Raw genomic sequence first — 21,558 nt, 5'->3', positions numbered from 1 at the left:
AAAAAAAAAAAAAAAAAAAAAAAAAAAAAAGAAATGGTGTCTAGTAGTTACCTGGAATTTTATTAAATGAGTATTCTTGGCTGGGCGCAGTGGCACACGCCTGTAATCTCAGCACTTTCGGAGGCCAAGGCAGGCGGACCTGAGGTTGGGAGTTCGAGACTAGCCTGACCAACATGGAGAAACCCCTTCTCTACTAAAAATACAAAATTAGCTGGGCATGGTGGTGCATACCTGTAATCCCAGCTACTCTGGAGGCTGAGGCAGGGGAATCGCTTGAACCCGGGAGGCGGACGTTGCCGTGAGCCAAGATCGCACCATTGCACTTCAGCCTGGGCAACAAGAGCAAATGTCTGTCTCAAAAAAAAAAAAAAAAAAAAAAACACAGAAAAAGGAAAAGAAAAGAATATTCACAAGCTCAATTCTCAGAAATTCTGACTTAATGGGCCTTGGATGGGTTCTAGGAATCTGAATTTTAAACCAGCTATTACCAATGCAGGTGATCTGTTAACCACACCTTGGAAAATGCCACTCCAAAGCCACCGTTCAATTAACAGTCATGTGATAACATGCATTTAAATAAACGTCATTTGAATTTAAGAAGGCACCATGGAGGGTCTTCCTTTGAATTCCGGGAAGCATGTATGAAATCAGTTTTATCACATTTGAGTTTATATTCATTATATTTTAGTACAAAATATTTTATGCACAAATGATACTTTCATGCTAAATGCCTATCTTGTTCAAAAAGCCTGATTCTAAATGACCCTTAGCTCTTTCAAAAAATAAAACCAAAACCAATCTGCTTTAAAAACATTAAGTTCTGTTACCAATGAAGATCAGGGGCTACTTCAGTTGCAAGTGACAGAAACTTAATTCAAACTGTCTTAAGCAAAACAAACATTGGTTACAGAGCTAAAACGTCCATGGTTTTTGAGAGGATGAAGTTCTTGGTTGACGGGGTAGGACATGTCAGAACTGGAGATAAGACCTTTGGGAAGGCGTCTGGGAGGTAGGGATGCTATCAGTCAGCAGGCAGGAAGAGGAGGGTGTGCAGGTTCTTGTGGGAGGAAGACTAGGCAGGCACCTGCACAGTGTGGGAACAGGTGAAGGGGTAGTCTAGGCAGATGACTGGCACTGGGGAGATTTGGCCAGGTGTGATAAGTGGAAGTCCTGACAGCTGGGTAGGGAATAACCAGAAAGGTAAGGAGTAGGTGGGTAGGCAGAATGAGAGGTGTCAGTCAGCTGAAATCAGGGCTGCACTTACAATTAGATCTAGATATGCACAACGTAGCTTCAAATATCTGTTTCTTTCCATCAATCAGCACTACTTCCTCCTCCACTGTTAGCTTCATACTCAGACATTAAGTCAGAATGAGAAGAAAGGAGAGGGAGGAGAATGAGTTGGGTGGATACCATGACCAGATGTTTAGAAACCAAATCATAAAAATCTTTGCAACTAGAGTCTTTGAATGCCTTGAGCTTTTCGTGAAATTCTTATAACTTTCTGTATCTGTTTATGTCATCAGTGTCAGTTTAAATCGATTCCACTGACAGCTTGATAAATGATTTCCAATTTTATCTCAGACAAACGCAGTATGGTTCAATCAATGGTTTTGCTTATGTGAGCACTTTAGGATTGTGTCCACAGATCTATTTCTACTTACAAATTTAGTTTCAGACTGTTGCTTGACTAATTTCACAACTTTGTGCTTTGAATGTGTCTGAATATTGCCCCGAATCCCTCCCCGTAATAGGCATGAAGAAAACCTGAGATAGAAATAATACGTACTTGATTACTTGATGCTTTCTTATCATAGGCAACTAAGTACTGTAACCAGATGATTCGCTGCTGACAGTATTGTGATACCTGCCAAAGAAACTGTCTAATGTCACGTTAACACCTTAAAAATGACAACCAGCCAGGCCTCCAAGCCTTCTTTCACTCTTGGCATTTGTAGTTGCTTGCTTATCGGATGGTATCTTGTTTCTATGACTCCAAGTGCTGGCTTGCATTATAGTCAACTGGACCCAAGAAAATGCCAGCAAGTCTGTCATGGAAAGCTAGGCCTATAATGCACAGGCCAACCCTCTTTAACCAAAAATTATCTGGCTCTGGATGTCAAGAGTGCCAAGGTTGAGCAAGGTTGCGCCTGTTTTAGATGATCATAGGAACTCTGGCTCTTACCTGTGAGAAACTGAAAGGCATGATCAGGTTTTAAGCGAAAGGAAGAATCATCCAAGTTACATTTTTAAACAGGATTGTTCTGGATATGATGTTGACCACAGATGGCAGTGGAGCAAGGAGGAAGCAGAGAGAACTGTTAGCAGATTATTGCGATAACAGACAAGAGATGATAGTGACTTAGACCAACAGGGTGGTTTTTGATGTTCACAACTTTAAATTTGGTTCTTTTATCCCACCATAGAGATGAGGAAACAGAGGCTGAGGGAGGAATGTAACCAGGCCACATGGCTGATTAAACCACGGCATTAGTATGTGGGCCCAGGAGTGTGATTTCAAAGCTATGCTCTTTCCACAGGTTATGATGCCCTTCCCCCATCACCTTCCTCTGTATCTCTTTCTCAAACAAAATGCAAAACCAGTGACACAGGAGTAAATCCTAAAAAGAGCAATCTTCACAAGGTTCCTTTCCAGGCCTACCATTCCAAGTATCTGAGTTAAACCAACTTGAGCCTGGGTCACCTCAGTTACCCAAATCTGTCTCTTTAAATTTCCCCCTAAGGACAGGATTGGTCCCAGAACTCAGAGCAGGGATGAGTCTATAGGTGAGGGGCCTCTGGGTCCTACAGAGGATGGAGAAGAGATACGAGAGGTGGGAAACCAGTCCAGCACGTTTTCTGGATCAGCAGACTGTGTCATGTGTGTTTGTTAATCTGTGCCCCAAACCACAGCTGCCCATGAACTCAGCACAGCCATTAGTGGATTTCTGACAGTCTATGGCAGGCGGCCCTGTGTTCTTCACATTTGTCACAATTTAGACTTTAAACAATTCAGAGTGGTCTCTTTCCATGTATAGGAAGCTCTCTCTGGGCAAATAGTGGGTAACCAGCACATCAGACAATGGCATCAGTTTGCAAACTTGTCTCTGTAAATTGAAGTAATCAGAAACAAACAGACACAAAGTTGTTTTATAAAACCTCTTAAAGTATAATATACATAAATATAAGTGCACATATCATAAATGTATATGTTGATGAATTTTTATAAGCTAAACACCAAGAAACAGAACATTATCAGTACCCTGGGGCCCCCATCATACCCTTCTAATCACTACTCTTTCAAGAGTAGCCACCATTCCTGACTTTTAATACTGTAAATTAGTCTTGCCAGTTTTTGAACTTTTTCTGAGTGGAATCACATAAAATGTTCTTGACTTATTTCCTCCAACATCACGTTTTGTGAGATTCATCTGTGTTGTGTAAAGTTTAGAGCATTTATTCTCGCTATTATATAATATGACATATGAATACAAAACAGTTGATCTGTTTTACTTGGATAGACATGTGGATAGTTTCCAGTTTGGAGTTATTATGAATAGTGTGCTGTGACAATTTCAGTACATGCGTTTTGGTGAAAACACGCACAAGTTCCTGTTGAGTATATACGTAGGTACGGAATTGCAGGGTTGCAGGGGAAAAAAGATGTCTTGATAGGATGAAATATAACATCTTCTAGCTAGAGAGGTAAAACAATGTGTATAGATATTACAGGGAAGGTTTGGATAGGCTCAAGAATGAAAGCAAAAGTCCAGAGCTTAGGAAAAGACTGTGACCGTCAGGATGCAAAGTAGAGTAGAGTCTAAGCTAAGGAAAATGATGGTGAGCGTAGATAGCTAGGTAACTTGTAGAAACCAAGTGGCAGCAGTGTTGGGTAGTTAAGGGCTCTGGTTGAAAGACCTGAGTTGGAACTTGCTCTGAGTTTGCCTGTGTAACTGGGGTGTGTCACTTGACAGCTCAAAACCTTGACTTTCCCTTACAGAAAATTGTTAAGAAGATTAAATTCGTACATTCAACAATGATTAACTACCTACCTGTGTGCTGAAGACTGGGGATCCAGCAGTAAGCAAGAAAGTGTCCTTATCCTCATTGATTTTACTGGGAAGGAATACCCATGGTAAACAATGGCCATTTAATGACAATTATGAAAATTGCAATAACGGAATCTAACCAGTCGGGAGGGTCTGGGAGGAGTCTCTGAGGCAAGTAGACAAGAGCCAGGCCAAGAATTGGGGTGAGAAATTTCAGGCAGATGAAATAGCATGAGGGAAGTCTGTAGAGGGAAGGAGCCTGGCATGTGTAAGAAAAACAGACAGTGAGTGTGGCTGACATGACTAAGCAGAGAGAAGAGCAAGGGAAAGACCAGATGCAGTGTCAGGCCAGGCTTTTAAGTGGTGGGCTTACCTTGATTGCTTTTTTTTGTTTTGTTTTGTTTTTTTGAGATGGAGTCTCACTCTGTTGCCCAGGCTGGAAAGCAGTGGTGCCATCTTGGCTCACTGCAACCTCTACCTCCCAGGTTCAAGCAATTCTCCTGCCTCAGCCTCCCAAGTAGCTTAGGAGTATAGGCATATGCTACCATGCTCGACTAATTTTTGTATTTTTAGTAGAGGTGGGGCTTCACCATGTTGGCCAGGTTGGTCTCCAGTAATCAGCCAGCCTCAGCCTCAAGTGATCTATCCCCCTCAGGCTCCCAAAGTGCTGGGATTACAGGCATGAGCCACTACGCCCAGCCCCTTGATTGCTTTTAAGCATTTTAAACTGAAGGCAAAAGAGGGTTGGGAAATAGGCTGGGAGTGGTGACAAAATCAGGAAAGTGCAAAAATATATGCTGATCTGTGAATTTGCATTTCAGTATTCATCCATTCATTCATTTATATTTATGGGATGAGGGACTACCAAGTGAATCTGATCATGTCTGAAATTATTTGGGTGTCAATAACTACTGAATAGGATGAATGTATAAACAGTAACTTACAAGGTCAACACACTGGCAAAAGACATTCTGTTTAAAATTATTTAATTTCATTTGCTCTGATATTAAGTTAGTTCTTTCAGTAGATTTTCATTCTAGGGATAGTCACTGATATTTGTTGAATGCTTACTATGCATCAACTTCTGTTCTAATATGGTAATACATAACAGGCGTGTTTTCGCATTCACACCTCACCACAACAACGCAGACAGGTAGGATTCATCATTATCCCCCACTTTACTGATGGTGAAGTAGACACTGAAAGGCACATTGACCCACTGGCCTGAGATCACCTAGTTAGTAAGCGGAGAGTCAAGATTGACACTCAAGCAGTCTGATTTCAACTCAAAAGCTCTTAATGGCTACTTCTAGCTTCCAGAAAGAAGTCACAGACAAGCAATACAAACATCTGGTGGGTTTAATTGTTGCATTTCTCATTTTAAATTAGTAAATTGGCGTTGTGCATTACACATTAAGCTCTTGTGAGCTCATTACTGTGATTTGATTCTCCAGGGTTTTGCTCCCTTTTAGTGAACTAATAAGACTGAATTTCCAAACCTGAAATCCAGCTGTGGATCAATGGTTGGAACACAGGAGAGTGACAGAACCAAAGATGGGGAAAGCTGCAGCAGCCACGTCTTGCAGGTTATATAGACCATGCACACAGTCTGAACTGTTCCCTAGTGTGTAGGGAAGGAATATGATTGGTTAGGAGGTGATCATGACAGTTTGGGTGAGAGATGGTGGTGACTTAGACCACTGTGATGGCAGTTAAAATGGAGATGAAATAACAGATTCTAAGTAAAAGGCTGCACAAAGTGCTTGGCATGTAGTAGGTGTGCTATTAAGGGGTAGCTATTGTTAACAACCATGGCAAATTCATTTCAATCCAGCAGGTCACATTTCATGGATTGGAAATGACTGCCTGAAGCATAGCATTGGAAAGATATTCTGACCCCCCTTCAGCCCTGCACAGGAGGAGCACTAGGATAGACTGGATATGTCTGTTATAAGCTCTGGATAAACAGGTGGTAGCATGAATGATTTAACACCCTTCCCTTGGTGCTGTTCTCATGACAGTGAGTTCTTGCAAGATCTGGTTGTTTAAAAAGTGTGTAGCACCTTTCCCTCACTCTATCTATCTTGTTCCTGCTCCTGCCATGTAAGACAGCTGCTCGTTCTTTGCCTTCTGCATGATTGGAAGCTTCCTAAGGTCACCAAAAAGCAGAAGCTGCTATGCTTCCTGTATAGCCTGCAGAATTGTGAGCCAATTAAACCCTTTTCTTTATAAATTACCCAGTCTCAGGTATTTCTTTATAGTAATGTGAGAACAGACGAATACACAAGTAAAGACAAGATTTTATATAGATGATTTTGAATCATTTTCTCCATAATAATATTCAAAGATAAAGTGGGCTTAAGCTATAGTAAAACAATACTTTTATTAGAAAAAAGCAATACCTAATGGATGATGAACTACAGAAACTTACAAAATTGACCTTGGGTTTGAAAGTATTCATGGGCAATGCCCTCCCTGCAAACAAAAGTTTCCACAGGCAAGTTAGTTTGACTTAGGTCAAATGTTTTAGCCTCTCTTAGAGATTCATGATGCATAATAGCATGCTAAAAGTTCAGAAAAGGAAGCACACTAAAAGACACATTTTTAAGGTTGTTTAACCAGAAGTTTCCAAATTCATTGACCATGGGATATTTTTTTCACTTTATACTTAACATCCCATAGAAACATAATACTTGCGTTAATATTGCATTATGATAACAAGACATTGTGCTACAAAATTTGTAATGTCATCTTTTTCTTCTGGCTTTTGTACAGCTCAATCAGTAGGGGCAAAGGAAAGGAGGAGAAGGAGACTAGTGCCTTTTCTTTTTTTTTTTTTTTTTTTGAGCTGGAATGCAGTGGTGCAATCTCGGCTCACTGCAACCTCTGCCTCCTGGGTTCAGATGACTCTCCTGCCCCAGCCTCTTGAGTAGCTGGGACTACAGACACCCACCACCACCCCTGACTAATTGTTTTTGTATTTTTAGTAGAGACAGGGTTTCACCATGTTGGCCAGTCTGGTCTCGAACTTCTGACTTCAAGTGATCTGCCTGCCTCAGCCTCCCAAAGTGCTGGGATTACAGGCGTGAGCCACTGTGCCCGGCTGACCAGTCCATATTATTCGCTTGTTTCTAGAGAACGATGCTCACTTAATGATAACTGGTTGTATATAGCTCCACCTTGGCTCTGAATCTGATCACTGATGTTGTGGCTAACAATAGTTAACCTCTGGATGATGAAGATCGAGTTGCAGCCTACACCCACATTTTGAAGTTGCTTAAATTTGGACTACTCAGGAGACACACAGATTCTGCAGATGTGAGCCAGTCACAGAACACTAGGGTTTATTCATTTTCAAAGTTTCCAATTTTTAGTTCAGTGCTTCGTACATAAAAGAGACTCACAAATGGCTTTTGAGTAATGAATGAATACACAAATGAATGAATAATTATGGTAACTATTTTTGCTCATGAGAAAAGGTAATTAATTTTAAGACCAGTAAGTATTGCGCCAAATCTAGGATAAATTTTAAATAACACAATAGCCTTAAAATTAAACAAGAGTTCCTTTATTTGTTCTGTGGAGATTTAGCAAGTTATATCTACTTTTGTCTGAATTATACATCCTGAAAAAATGGCATCTTCGTACAAAAATTGGCTAACGTTATTAAGTAACTTTGTCCTTTAATTAGGCAAGCCACTTAATCTCTTTGTTTTCTTGTCTCCTGCAATAGGTGAACTCTAAGTTCTAAAGTGTCCATGAATCTATTCACTTATAAATATGATGCTTTGTACTTTTTTTTTCTTGCAACACTGGGAAAGTGCATCATGTTCATTCTAAAACACAGTCTAAGTCCAGACCGAAAGAGCCTCAGGAAAGCACAGAATTCCAAAATGTTTTGCAAGAAAATCCTCACTCATTAAAGGTATGCTCATAAGAGGAAAACAAGAACTCTATTATATTTTCCTACAGAAGAACTGTATGAAGGCCTCTTCACAGAATCTCAGCAAGAACAGCACTCTCTTCTGGGACAGTCTTGATGAACATGGGCCACCTTGGGAACTGATGACTTGGGCAGGTCCCCAAATAATCTTTAGGTACCTTTATAAGCAAACACTTACATGTACTTATTAAATAGCAGCCACTGTTCTAAATGCTCTACCTAGACAAATTGATTTAATCCTAACTACAGCCCTAAGAACTGGGTGGTATTATTATCTTCATTTTACAGATGGGTAAGTTGAAGTATAGCATGCTTAATTATCTAAGTGTTATGGACCTATTAAATGGTAGGGAATCAAGATAGTATGGGTCCAGAATCTCTGCTGGTAACCCGTCTGCTATACTGCCAGTCAGGATATCATCTAGTCATTGACGAAGGCTGAAACAGACTAAGTCAACTGACACTGATTGGGAGTCCACCATGTTAAATGCTGTAAAGAACTGAGGGGGAATAAAATGATGGGGTCCTCATTACTGCACTTACCCAGCTAACAAATAAGCAACACACTCTAGGCAGAATGAAATGAATATTAAAATAAAGATTCTTGGGAAAGAGGAGGTAGAATTTGATCTAGCCTTGAAGAATAGAATTTTAATAGAGTGGAAAGGCAACATTTCAGGTTCCAGCAACAGTGCGATTTTAGGGTGTGCCAATTAGGCTTGTCTGCCCAGATTGTAAGACACGCAGTAGGGCAGTGGTTCCCAACCTTTCTGGCACCAGGGACCAGTTTCCATGGGAGAAAATGTCTCCATGGACTGGGGTTGTGGGGGTGATGGTTTCAGGATGAAACAGTTCCACCTCAGATCACATCATCAGGCATTAGATTCTCATAAGGAGTATGCAACCTAGATCCCTCCCATGTGCAGTTCATACTAGGGTTCACACTCCTATGAAAATCTAATGCTGCTGCTGATCTGACAGGAGGTGGAGCTCAGATGGTAATGCTCACTTACCTGCTTGTCACCTCCTGCTGAGCAGCCTGGTTCCTAACAGGCCACAGGCCGGTGACCCCTGCAGTAGGGGATGACATCTGGCTCTTGAAGAGTCTCAATGCTATGCTGAGTCTAAATGTCATTGTGAAGGCAATAAGGACTAACTTGACTTCTACTTTGGAGTATAACTCGAGATAGAATAGTGGGCTATAATCTAAGCAGGAAGAGTGAGGAATTAAATCAAGGCAGTTTCAGTGACAAGTGTAAAAATGGGTGATGTGGTACCAGGATGTTGCGATATGGTGCCCAGACCTCCCCTTCAGTAATAATGATCAGATTATCCAAGTCACTGGGAATGCTGCCAAAAGAGGGCCTTTGGCCAAGGTCATGACCTCTTCCTGGGATGGTGGCATGAATGACTGATCATCACTGCAGGTGTAAAGGCCCCTAACTCTCACCACAGCTTAGGACAGCTGTGAAGGGCCATCTCAGCCTCATAACTCACCACATTGCAGTTGAACTTCTTTCTCTGCCCAGTTGTGCTTTCTTTCATTCTCTTTGACAAGCTTCTGTCTCAAGAACACTCCGAATAAACCTCCTCCACACTAATCTCTGTCCTAGAGTTTGCATCCTGGGACACTCAACCTGCTTCTGATGGCTGTAAAGTGCATTATAAAAACAAAACCCCCAGGTGGGCATGTATGCATGAATGTAGCAAATGAAGGAGAAGAAAAAGTCAAAGATCATGCCCAACCAGCATAGCTAGGAGGGTGGTCTTAGCCAGCACGGTCACTCCCTTGACTAACTATACTCAGCCCCTCAATGTGGTGTCTCTTCTTGACCCCTATAATCTACTCCTCACACATGGGGCAGAGGGATTCATGCTCCAAATCTTGCCATCATGTGCAGAAGAAATTCAAGGGTCCTTTATCCTGCCTACAACATCCCACCTAATTGACCTCCCAGATACTTCTCCAACCTCCCTGTGCTTCTGGACTCCAGCCACACTGACCTCCCTGAAGTTCTGGAACATGCCAACCATGTGCCTGCTCGTCCCCCAGAAACTCTCATAGGCCCTTGTCTCATTTCATTTAGCCCTCTCTGCTCAAAAATTCCTTCTCAAGAAGGCCTCCTCCAACTACTCCATTACCGTAGAAACCGCTGTCATTCTCTATCCCTTTAAACCCACGTAATTTTTTTTCCAAACCACTTATTGCAAGTTGCCATTGGCACCTTATTTACCTACATGTTTACGTATGGTCTCTTTCTCTCTCTAGAATGAGGGCTCCATGAGGGCAAGAACTTTATCATCTTCACTGTTATATACCTGGTCAGGCACATAATTTGTACATGAGTTATTGAAAATGAGAGTCATAGGAGAAGTATGTTTTCAGAAGAAAATATGAGTTCGATTTTGAATAGGTTGAATCTGAACAGCCTTTACAACAAAGCAGTCAGATCAGATGTTTAGAAGACAGTTACTCACAGTACCTAGTCTCTGTGAGGTGTAGGGAGAGAATGAGCTAGAATAGCAGTTTCCAAGTTGCTCTGGGGGAATATTAGGCTCATGGCAGGCTCTTTGAAATACAGAATGGTTGGGCCAGGCGGTGGCTCACACCTGTAATCCCAGCACTTTGCGAGGTTGAGGTGGGCAGACCACCTGAGGTCAGGAGTTCGAGACCAGCCTGGCCAACATGGCAAAACCTCGGCTCTACTAAAAATACAAAAATTAGCTGGGCATGGTGGTGTGCACCTGTAGTCCCAGCTACTCAGGAGGCTGAAGTAGGAGAATTGCTTGAACTCAAGAGGCGGAGATTCCAGTGAGCCAAGATCATGCCACTGCACTCCAGCCTGGGCAACAGAATGAGACTCTTGTCTTAAAAAAAAAAAAAAAAAGAAATACAGAATGGTCATATTCTTTCAATGAAAGAAAAACCAAACAGGTTTAATAAAAGAAAAATTAATAAATAATGGATAAGAGAGGCAGATGAAGAGAAAGAGAATGAGAGACAGAGAAAGAAGGGGATTTATTGGCTCATGTAACAACAATGTCCAGAGGTTCAGGTTGGACAAGATCCAAGGACTCAAACAGTGATTCCAGAATTTGGTCTCTCTCCATCTCTCAGCTCTGCTAGTCACTTCTCTGAGGGTCTGCATTCTCAGCCAGGCTCTTTCCAAACAGACCACATGGAAAGTAGATCACCAGAACTGGTTCCAATTTCTTCCTTTCAACGAACGCAGTGAAAGATGGTGCCTCTTTCACAACAGTTCTTAAAAACATTGAAGGAATTGGACCTAAGGAGCTGGTCTGGCTTGAGTCCTGGGCCCAGAGGGATAAATGGTATGATTTACTTAGACTGGGTCATCTCTGACACTGTGCACTGCAGGTTCCCAGGAGTTGATGATGTGCCTCTCTTCCCAACTCCATGTTCAGTGATTTCACCTTGGTAGCTTGAAGTTGGCCATGGTACGAGTGGCAAATGCTGGAACCACGGAAAATGGCAAATGCTACAAATCAAGGATTTTCTTCTTTTTTTTTAAGAATTGGTTGTTAACACTTATCAATGAATCACCTGTCATATGAACATTTCTAAAGCCAGGAATGGGGGACAGACTCATCAGAACTCAGGGACTAAGCGTGAGGGATGGGTGGTTTCCCACAGGGCAATCTAGACATTGTTACTAGGAAACGGGAGAATGAATGTTGGGAAGTGTCCTCCCATATATTATACTATTACATTACACTATGTTATAATTGAGGATCCACAATGAACTAAGGGTTCTAAAATGGCCTGTGACTTATAAAGCTGTTTAACTCAGTGTTACCCAACCTTCTCTGATTAGAAAGTCTCTTTTTTCATAAACTTCTGATTAACTTCTCAATGCCTTTAGAAAATAATGAACAAGAGTATAGAGATATTAATACAAAAGAAGGGAACTAACAATTTTATGTAGATCTATTGCTGTGTTAGTGGCTGGGGGAGAAAAGATCCTTTATCGTTTTCTCTCCCTTGAATAGCAAATAGAAAATGCTTAAAATGAAGAAAATATTGATTTTAAACCAACTGATATGACTGCAAACTTTATCTTAACTTTGAGCGACTAAAAGGGATTTAAAAATCAAAGGAACAATATATTTCCTATATCTTTTAGGCTGAATATTATATGTTAATTCTAATATTTTTACGAGCTGTAATTAACCTTCAATCATTCAGAAATCAAATACTCAGGCTTTAAGCATGTATATCTAAATCTTCATCTAGCGCTATGATAGGAAGAAAAAATGAAAGACAGAAAGCAACGAAAAATTAATTTTAAAACAGTTTCTTTTTTGGCAACTCAGGCTAATCAAGGACATTCTGACCATGTTTTGAGTCTTACTATGTAAGCTTCATAAGAGTCTTCATAAGACAAAGGGCTTTGTGTCACTTACTGTTGTTTCCTTAGCATGCATATGTATTAAGTACTCAATAAATATTTGTTGAATACTGAGTTTTAAAAATCAACAATGACACTGGGCGCAGTGGCTCACATCTGTAATCCCAGTACTTTGGGAGGCCGAGGCCGGGGGATCACCTGAGGTTGGGAGTTCGAGACCAGCCTAACATGGAGAAACCCTGTCTCTACTAAAAGTACAAAATTAGCCACGCGTGGCGGAGCATGCCTGTATTCCCAGTTACTTGGGAGGCTGAGGCAGAAGAATCACTTGAACCCAGGAGGTGGAGTTTGCAGTGAGCCGAGATTGCACCATTGCACTCCAGCCTGGGCAACAAGAGCTAAGCTCCATCTCAAAAAAGAAAAAAAAAAAAAATCAACAATGATGACAGAAGTATACTTTAATTCCACGTGATGCTTTATCATATACATCATCTCATTTCATATGTTTTGTGGACATATGAAGGCACTGTTTGCCCTTCCCACCTTCCTTCATGTAGGAATTTACCTTCTCCCAATAGCTATGTCACCATCTGGGACTTTATATTCTTTTACGTGACCTTTTTCCCTTCCCTTTTGGCCTAAATTAGTTAGGCAATAGCTATGCTGCCATTTGGAACTTAATATTCTTTTTCACGATCTTTCCTCCTTCCTTTTTTGCCTAAATTATTGAGGGCTGTATTTCTACCACTTGTAGGAAAGGAATCGTCATTGAACAATTTTCATTGTTATATCTGTAATACTGAAAACTATATTAATGGAATACTGATATGCTGTGTTCCTCAACTGAAAATTTTTATTTTCTAAAGATAAAGTATTGAACATCCAGGGCTCAATACTGAATATAAGTCTAGTACAATTTCAACAAATTCCTTACTAAACTGCTGTGCAAACTATAGATGAAAGCTCATACCTATAATCCCAGCACTTTGGGAGGCCAAGGTGGATGGATTGCTTGAGGCCAGGAGTTCGAGATCAGCTGGCCAGCGTGGCGAAACCCTGTCTCTACTAAAAATGCAAAAAATTAGCCAGGCATGGTGGCAGGCGCCTGTAATCCCAGCTACTCAGCAGACTGAGGCAGGAGAATCACTGGAACCTAGGAGGTGGAGGGTGCAGTGAGCCAAGATCGCACCACTGCACACCAGCCTGGGTGAAAGAGTGAGACTCTGCCTAAAAAAAAAAATTATATATATATATATAGAGAGAGAGAATACATATATATATACACACATACAGATATATATGGCATAGACAAACATAACGCTCTCTAAATCCAATGGAAGTGTCTAGGGATGCTCCTGGCTGTTGGTGGTTTTGAATATATTACTTTAAGGTTGAAGAAAGGAGTAACCCACGAGAGGTGAGTAGCAGAATGAGAATCTGGTCATGGGGAACTGGGTGTGGTGGCTCACACCTGTAATCCCAACATTTTGGCAGGCTGAGATGGGAGGATCCTTTGAGCCCAGGAGTTTGAGACAAGCCTGGGCAACATAATGAGACCCTGTCTCTACAAAAAATAAAATTAGCCAGGCGTGGTGGTGTGTCTGTAGTCCCAGCTACTTGGGAGGCTGAGGTGGGAGGATCACCTGAACCCAGGAGGTCGAGGCTGCAGCGAGCTGTGATGGTGCCACTGCACTCCAGCCTGGGCAGTAGTCTCAAAAAAAAAAAAAAAAAAAATCCAATCATGGGGTCTCAAAGCAGAAGAGAGTAGTGTGGGCAAGGGGGATGGGCTGGTCCTACAGAGACACAATTCTGCACTCAAACAACACCCACAGGAAACAGCAAGTCTCTATCTCAACGAGCAATACAACCTGAAACAGGAATGTAGGAGAGAAAGAATTAGATTCAACCCAACAGAGACAAAGGACAGGAGCCATTTGGACTAAAGAAAGACAGAATTCAGAGCATGTCCTTTGGGTTGAGAAGAGCCTTTGATAGCACTCAGTCAAAACCCAACTTTGTCAAAGCCTCACTCACAAAGGCACTGTGGTGTAGGTGAGATCCTAGTGAAGCTCCTGAAACTAGAAGCGGTAGGAGAAGGTTCAGTGGCCAGCACTGAAGTGGAACACAGCGTCCAGGAGTGAGGAGTGTGGGCTCTGGAGCCAGACTGCCATGGTTTGAATCACACTGTTGTCAATAACTGTGTGGCCTTTGGCAAGTTAGTGAACCTCTTTGCCTGACTTGTAAATGGAGATGACAACCCTCCCTGTAACTTGCAGGGTTGTAGGGAGGATGGGCTGAGTTGGAAGACAGCACCTGGCATGCCATAAGTGCTTAATAAATGTTCAATGTTTTCTAGTGATTATGAATTCTGAGCCCCATTTTTAGTCAATATCTTCTAAATCATTATAAATTGTGATGACTTTGGAATTAAACAGACTGGTGCGTTCATATCTTTGTTATTTTACTCCTTTGAGCTTTGGTCTCTTCACCTGTAAAGTAAGACTAATACCTACACATAAAAAACACAGAGAAAGTGCCTAGCATGGGGACTCTTTATGTTAATAACCAATTAATATTAATCTCCCAACCTGAGAGTCACCTGCACAGCTATGTTTCTCTTTTCTAAAGTTAAGAGAAAACCCAGTCAGGTTAGACTCATTGGAATAGTCCAGGTCAAGACCACTTGGGTGGGTAGAATGGAATTCTACGTGAATTCACGTTTGAGTGGGATACCACATTGATTAGGGTAGTAGCAAGGTTTCTGTCAGCCCTTTAAGTCTAAGACCCTGGGAACAAAATAGCCAGAAACACAAGATTTCTTGGGTGTGTCACAGAAAAAAATTCCAAGCTGCAGACTTTCCCTTTGAGAGTGGTGTCCTCAGTTACCTTAAATTCCAGTAGAAATACCATCCACAGAAATGTCCGTGTTTACCAGGGCTGCCATAGTGATGGCTACTTTTGTTTTCCCGATATGAGACCCAGGCAGTGTTCTAGATTAGGTACCCGAAGAAAACCATGGGGACATCACTGTTATTTAAATTAATTATTTAACTGACTAGTTATTTTTCAGCTACCCAGTGTTTCAGAGACCTTGAATTATGCCTATTGGCAAATGTGTAACCACTGAAAATTCTTCACAGTCAGAAACTGGAAAGAAAAATTCACCCCTGTAGTTTTAGACTTTTGGTTTTGTACATAATATTGAAGGCTGTGGATTAAGTGCGTTATTTAGAATAATATATTCAGGATTTAAGGAATTTGGGTTCAATTTTGAACCACTCCACCACCCCTGGCTGGACCTCAGCTCAATCCCTTAATCTTTTGGCTTCTTTCTCCATCCGCACAAGATGCCTCTGGCAACGCATTGAGTGCAGTAGCATAGGAATACATTCAATAATGGGCTTAATATCACCACTCAAAAGGGAGTAAATTGCTTTTTTGTGGGATCCATTAGCTTAACTGAGAATATTAGCCTAGTATTCTGGATGTATGATGGGCTATAAGAAAGAAGGTAGCATCAATTTAAATGTTTTGCTTTGCCTCCCTAAATGACTCTGGACAACAGATAAAGAATAAGGGGAAAGAAAGAAAAGCAGGGACAGAGGAGAGTGCTCAAGAAGTCAAAAGGAAGAGGTAAAGGGATGGAGGCTCAAGGGCTAAGAAGTGAGGTATAGGTGAAGATGGAGGCGGAAGAGAAGATGGGAGAGGCAAGAAGGGAAACAAGAAGATTCCTTAGGGATAGGAAGAACAAGAATGTGAAACGAAGATTCCAATCAGATAGAAGTTCATCGGGACAACCATATGGAGAGGGGCAGAGCAGAGTGGATGGGCAGGGTTCACTCTGGAAAGAGAGGGTTTGCTAGGGCTGTCTCCCTCCCTCCTGTCACTGGCTCTCTTCACATTTGCGGTGCCCCCAGGATCCCCAACACTGGGCTTTTGGCTCAGAGAGTTGGCTTTAACAGCTGTGCCATTTAGTCTCCCAAGAGTATAAGAGGTCTCCAAGACCCAGGAGGTTAAGCAAATGTTAGGGGGTTATCGGGGGAAAGTGTTCTTACTTCATGTTCTTCAAATTAAACAGTGAAGTGAAGTCATAGAGGACATGAGGTGATGGTAAACAATACAATGGAACCAAAGAGAAAATGACTGCTTTATGGGTATCTCAGTAATACCAATTTACTCCTCATAATTCTCTAAGCTTTACTCTGTAAGGACAATTGGGGGCTAGAACTGCCTAATCATCACCCCACTCCCAAAGTAGCTCCTGTATTTGCTTTGATAGATTTAGGAGTGGTAGTAGAAATCATAATGATAACATTCACAGCAAATATTTATTGCTTACTTTGTGTCAGGCACATATGCACGCATCCTTCCAAAAGGGATTTCAGATGGTCTACAAAAAGACAACTTCTAAGAGGGGAGGAACAAATAGACATATATACCTTGGCTGAGGAAGGCTACAGTAAATTTGATACAGCAGTAAGTGGTTTGATAGGAATTAATTCATTTTGTCATCTCTACAATCCTATGAGGTAGGTACTTTTAATAACCCCTTTTTATAGAGAAGGGAACTGGGAAAACCAAGATTTCATATTACATCATTGGCTTGACTTCAAAGGCTAGGGAAAACAAAAACCAAAACAAAACAACTGTGGTAAGAGTCTCACTACTTACTTTCAACAATAGCAATTTTGAAGTTAATTACCACACAAAAAAAATTAGCTCTGTATGCCACCAAAAGATAACCAAAATTGTTGTTGTGTAGTGTCCCTCTTAACTTAGATATGTGAGTATCGCTCAGATAAGTACCCTTAAGACAAATTCTTCCCAGAGACTGGGTCAGGAAAGGCTTTCTCCTGATGAAACTGTAGGACTCCTTCCACTTGACAATGAGAGCTATGCAAACCTTCATTTCCCCTATTACACTGCTATGAGGAAGCTTGGGCTCAGTTTTATGCTCAAATACTATTGTTTGTCTCAGCCAGAATTTCAACTTGTCTTTTTTAAAAAATATTTGTCTTTCATTGTAAATAAACCACCTTAAGTCCCTTTTGGAAGAAGGCATGGTATAAATAAAACAAAAGATAGGTGGGCGTGGTGGCTCATGCATGTAATTCCAACACTTTGGGAGGCCAAGGTGGGTGGATTACAGGTCAGAAGTTCAAGACCAGCCTGGCCAAGATGGTGAAACCCCGTCTCTACTAAAAACACATAAAAATTAGCCAGGCATGGTGGCGGATACCTGTAATCCCAGCAACTCGGAAGGCTAAGGCAGATAATTGCTTGAACCTGGGAGGCGGAGGCTGCAGTGAACCGAGATTGCACCACTGCACCCCAGCCTGGGCGACAGAGCAAGACTCTGTCTGGAAAAAAAAAAAAAAAAAAAGACAAAATGCAATCCTGCTGGGGCCAAGCTAGAGACATAATTTATCAAATTACTGGACATAGCACCCTGAAATCATTGCATCTAAAAGAGAATATTCTAAACAGAATTTTGAGCTGATACTATTTTTTATGGTCTTTGTCATATTTTTCATGTCTCTCAAATAGCATTCCAAACCACTTTGGGTAAAGAACATAAAATCTAGAGAAAAATAACTGATTACTCTCAAATGTCTTCATGTTACAGGGATATAATTAAAGTTTTGAATCTTGTCCAACACTGTGCTCCAAAATAAACCAATTTAAGTCTACATTTATCAGTCAGCCTTAAAATGAAAAACAGTTTCACTCATTTCAATTATTCACAGGTTAATAAACTATGCTTAATTTGTAGATTTTTTTTTTTTTTGCTTCCAAAATTTATTCCAGGAACATAGCCATATCTTCTCCTGCTGACTGATAAACACTATATATATTAGATCACGCATAAAGAGAAGCCTATTTAAGGGTCAAGATGTAGGTAATTTAATGAAAAACTCCCATCAACTCAAGGTTGCTGTTTCTGTGAGTAATTGATCCATTCAAAAAACAACGCGTTTCATTTCCAGAACTTTCATTACAGGTGTGATTATGATTTTTGTTTCATTTGAACATTGCTATATAATGATGCATTTCAAATGCAATAGCATTTGCAAAAAAGAAAATAAATTATCAAAACAAAAACAGAAAGAAGAGCCAGTAGCTGGGAAGAAGATCACAAACGTTTAGCACAAAATAATTAAGAAATCAGTTCTGCTTATCCAGCAAGTACTTACAGCTCAACATTTTGCTACTTCAGTCCCATTCAATTTTAACTTGTGACAAAACTTACACTTTTACTTCTAGTTTTGTGACTTACTCTATTTCATTGTTTTATTTATTCAACAAACACTTATGGAGATAAGGCTCGTTGTATTATGCAATATAAGCATCAAACAAAATGCGTTCTTGTTCTGATACTTATTTTGCAACTTATATTTCACTTATATTTCACTTCATGAAACTGCAAAAAGTAAACATTACATAAATTAGAATTTACAACATAGACTGGTCTATGACAAAGTAAGCAAAAATAGTGTCAATCCATGAGACTTGAAATTGAGATGAAATTCCTTCAGGAGTCCATATAGATTAATTCAGATTTTTATACAACAGATAAGAAAATTTATTCTTGACAGCACAGACAGCAGTCAGGTGCCCTAAGCTGGGTTATGGCCTGGTCAAATATTGCTAACATATATTTAAAGCTCTTGCTTTGTTACAGAAATATAAACTCTGTTTTTTCTCATGAAACAGTGCGTATACTGCAACTCTTCAAATTATACCACAGTATGGTGTAAGGAATGTGGTGTTCCTTAGAAGCTGCGGCAAATTCCTAAATTTCTTACCTGTAAAATGGGTATACATGGAAGGTAGGTCTTCTGTGAAGCTCACAGCATAAACTTTCGGGCATCTTCTCTAGGCCTCCATTCCAGGCCTTGGCAGGAGCCTTGGCGATACATTCACCTGGTCATGCGTTTATGTACAATTTGCAAAAGCAATATCTTGTCACCACAATTAGCTGAGACTGAGGTTTCTTTCCGCTTGGACTTTCCCTCTGTCATTTTCTCTTCTACTGGGTGGTGCTGGGGCAACCTGGACATGCTGTGTGATATAGTCAGGTTTTGTGTTCCTACCCAAACCTCATCTTGAATTGTAATCCCCACGTGTTGGGGAGAGAAGTGATTGGATTATGGGGACAGTTTTCCTATGTTGTTCTCATGATAGTAAGTGAATTCTCACGAGATCTGATGGTTTTGTGTTTGGCAAGTTCCTCCACTCACAATTCTTTCCTGCTTCCTTGTGAAAAAGGTACTTGCTTCTCCTTCCACCATGATTGTTAAGTTTCCTGAGGTCTCCCTAGCCATGTGGAACTGTGAGTCAATTAAGTTTCTTTCCTTTATAAATTACCCAGTCTTGGGCAGTTCTTTATAGCAGTGTGAGAACGGACTAATACACAGTATTTGCTTTTAAGAGGACCACCCAAATTGCATAAATTGCAGGCCCCACAAAACCTGCATCACCCCCCCAAGTATGAGAATAGTACCGATTTCACAGGCGTGCTATGAGGATTAAGAGGTAATGGACACATGGTGTACCAGGTGGATGTTAGCCATTATCACTACTCCAAATCTCCATCTATCTATTACAGCAAGGCCACAGAAACGAGCATTTTATGTAATATGCTTAAAACTAAATTCTTCTCATGGAATGGGATTTTTCAACCCCAGGCAACAGGGCCACACAGGCCCTAGGCTTTTTTGCCTTCGTTGAGCCCCTTACTCCATTAAATATATATATACTTAAGATTGTATTAGTACAAAAACAAATATATTAATTTTATATTAAAATACTTTCTTAAACCTAAATATTTTTCCTTCTGATTTGAAAAGAATTTTTTTTTTGTGGGCCTCTAAAAATATTGTGGACCTTAGGCACTGTGCCTAATGGAAAAGACAGTGACAGGATTGTGCAATATGAATAATGATAAATTTCCCAAACCATCAAGGACTCAAGAAAAAGGGTAAACATCTTAAATGGGGTTGGTTTCAAGTACCTATAACAGAAAAATGTTATCCAAACAAGGTCTTAGGGGTAACAGGAGGCGTTTTTAGTGTTCAAAATACACACATGGATGGAGTTGGCCATTAGGACACTAATAGCGACCATATCTAGCTGTGAAATACATATTTTTGTTTTGGGAGTCTACTTTTCAATAAATGTAGTTTCAGGTGTTTTGTTGCCCATTTAATTACATGATCAACAGGGAAGAGTTATTTTACAAAACAAGCTTCATTTTGCCAATTTATAAATTGCTTTGTAAATTCATCCAAAGGTCTTTAAAAAGCACGTTGGCCTTGGTGCTGGTGCATCACATAAATCACAGATGAAACAAACAAGCCGGTTTCCTACTCAAGGTGTGTCTGTAGTCCTGACTGTGTGCCAGGGGCTCTATCTGGCACATTTCTTAACTTTGCAAAATTAATTGTGCCGAAGAGAACACCATCAAACGCGTCCGGCATACAGCGTAAACATCTTCAGACCGCGATCCTGCGCCATCAAACGCTCTCCAGCTAATTTCATTTGGTCATTACTCTGGAAGAAAACCGAGGCCAAGTGAAACTGCGGAAATGGGAACAATGTACGGAGGAAAAATCTCACCCCATTAAGGGATCCGTTTCTGCTCCGCACAAATAAGCCCACCCCGCCTTGGAGGCAAGACTAGATGGCTCCAGGATATTCTCGGCGCGCCCGCGGGCCCTCTCGGGCAGGGGAGTCCCGCACCCAGCAGGAGGGCGGTGACGCGAGCGGCGGCGCCTCGGCCCTGGGCTGTTTAGGTAATTCGCAAAGTCTCAACAATCATCCCCCTCTCCTAGAAGCTGTTTTTCGTGTGTGCAGTGGTAACAGAGGCGGCGAAAACACCGTCCCGCGCTTTCCTCTCCTCAAGGCACTGTTTGCAGCGGCAGCATTCGGAGAGCCGCGGTCCTCCCCGCAGGGCCGTCGTGCACTCGGCCTTTCGCGAGGATTTGCCTGGGCTCGGCCGCCTCGCTCTCCCCTGCGCTTCCATGACCTTCTGAGAGCGGCCTCACCACCGGAGGCTCGGAGGAAGCACCACCCTCGGCGTCCGGGGCCCGTGGCGCGGTCGCATTCCTCCAACTGCCTGGAGCAGCCCCGCGGGCGCGCGGGCGCGCGGTCGGGGATCGGCGGGGACGCGCGGGTTGGGGCGGGGCCGGGGCAG

General features: G+C 41.4%; 1 protein-coding gene and 1 long non-coding RNA gene across 3 annotated transcripts in view; one reads left to right on the top strand and one right to left on the bottom strand.

Moving 5' to 3' along the window:
* LOC108515984 (uncharacterized) overlaps nucleotides 1-19,514 on the bottom strand; it is a 112,048-nt gene extending 92,534 nt beyond the window's left edge. The window contains exon 1 of the long non-coding RNA XR_001881687.1: nucleotides 19,169-19,514. This is a non-coding gene — a long non-coding RNA (uncharacterized LOC108515984). The remainder of the gene's footprint in view (nucleotides 1-19,168) is intronic.
* Nucleotides 19,515-21,076: 1,562 nt separating this feature from the next.
* The window catches only part of LIFR (LIF receptor subunit alpha), a 77,587-nt gene continuing 77,105 nt past the window's right edge, over nucleotides 21,077-21,558 (top strand). For both annotated transcript variants that reach the window (XM_017853198.1, XM_017853197.1), the window contains exon 1: nucleotides 21,077-21,157. The gene's annotated coding sequence lies outside the window, so the exon portion shown is untranslated. The remainder of the gene's footprint in view (nucleotides 21,158-21,558) is intronic.

Source organism: Rhinopithecus bieti, unplaced genomic scaffold (assembly GCF_001698545.2).
Source record: "Rhinopithecus bieti isolate Rb0 unplaced genomic scaffold, ASM169854v2 scaffold_34818, whole genome shotgun sequence".
NCBI lineage: Eukaryota > Metazoa > Chordata > Mammalia > Primates > Cercopithecidae > Rhinopithecus > Rhinopithecus bieti.
This window is presented reverse-complemented; position numbering and strand designations above follow the sequence as displayed.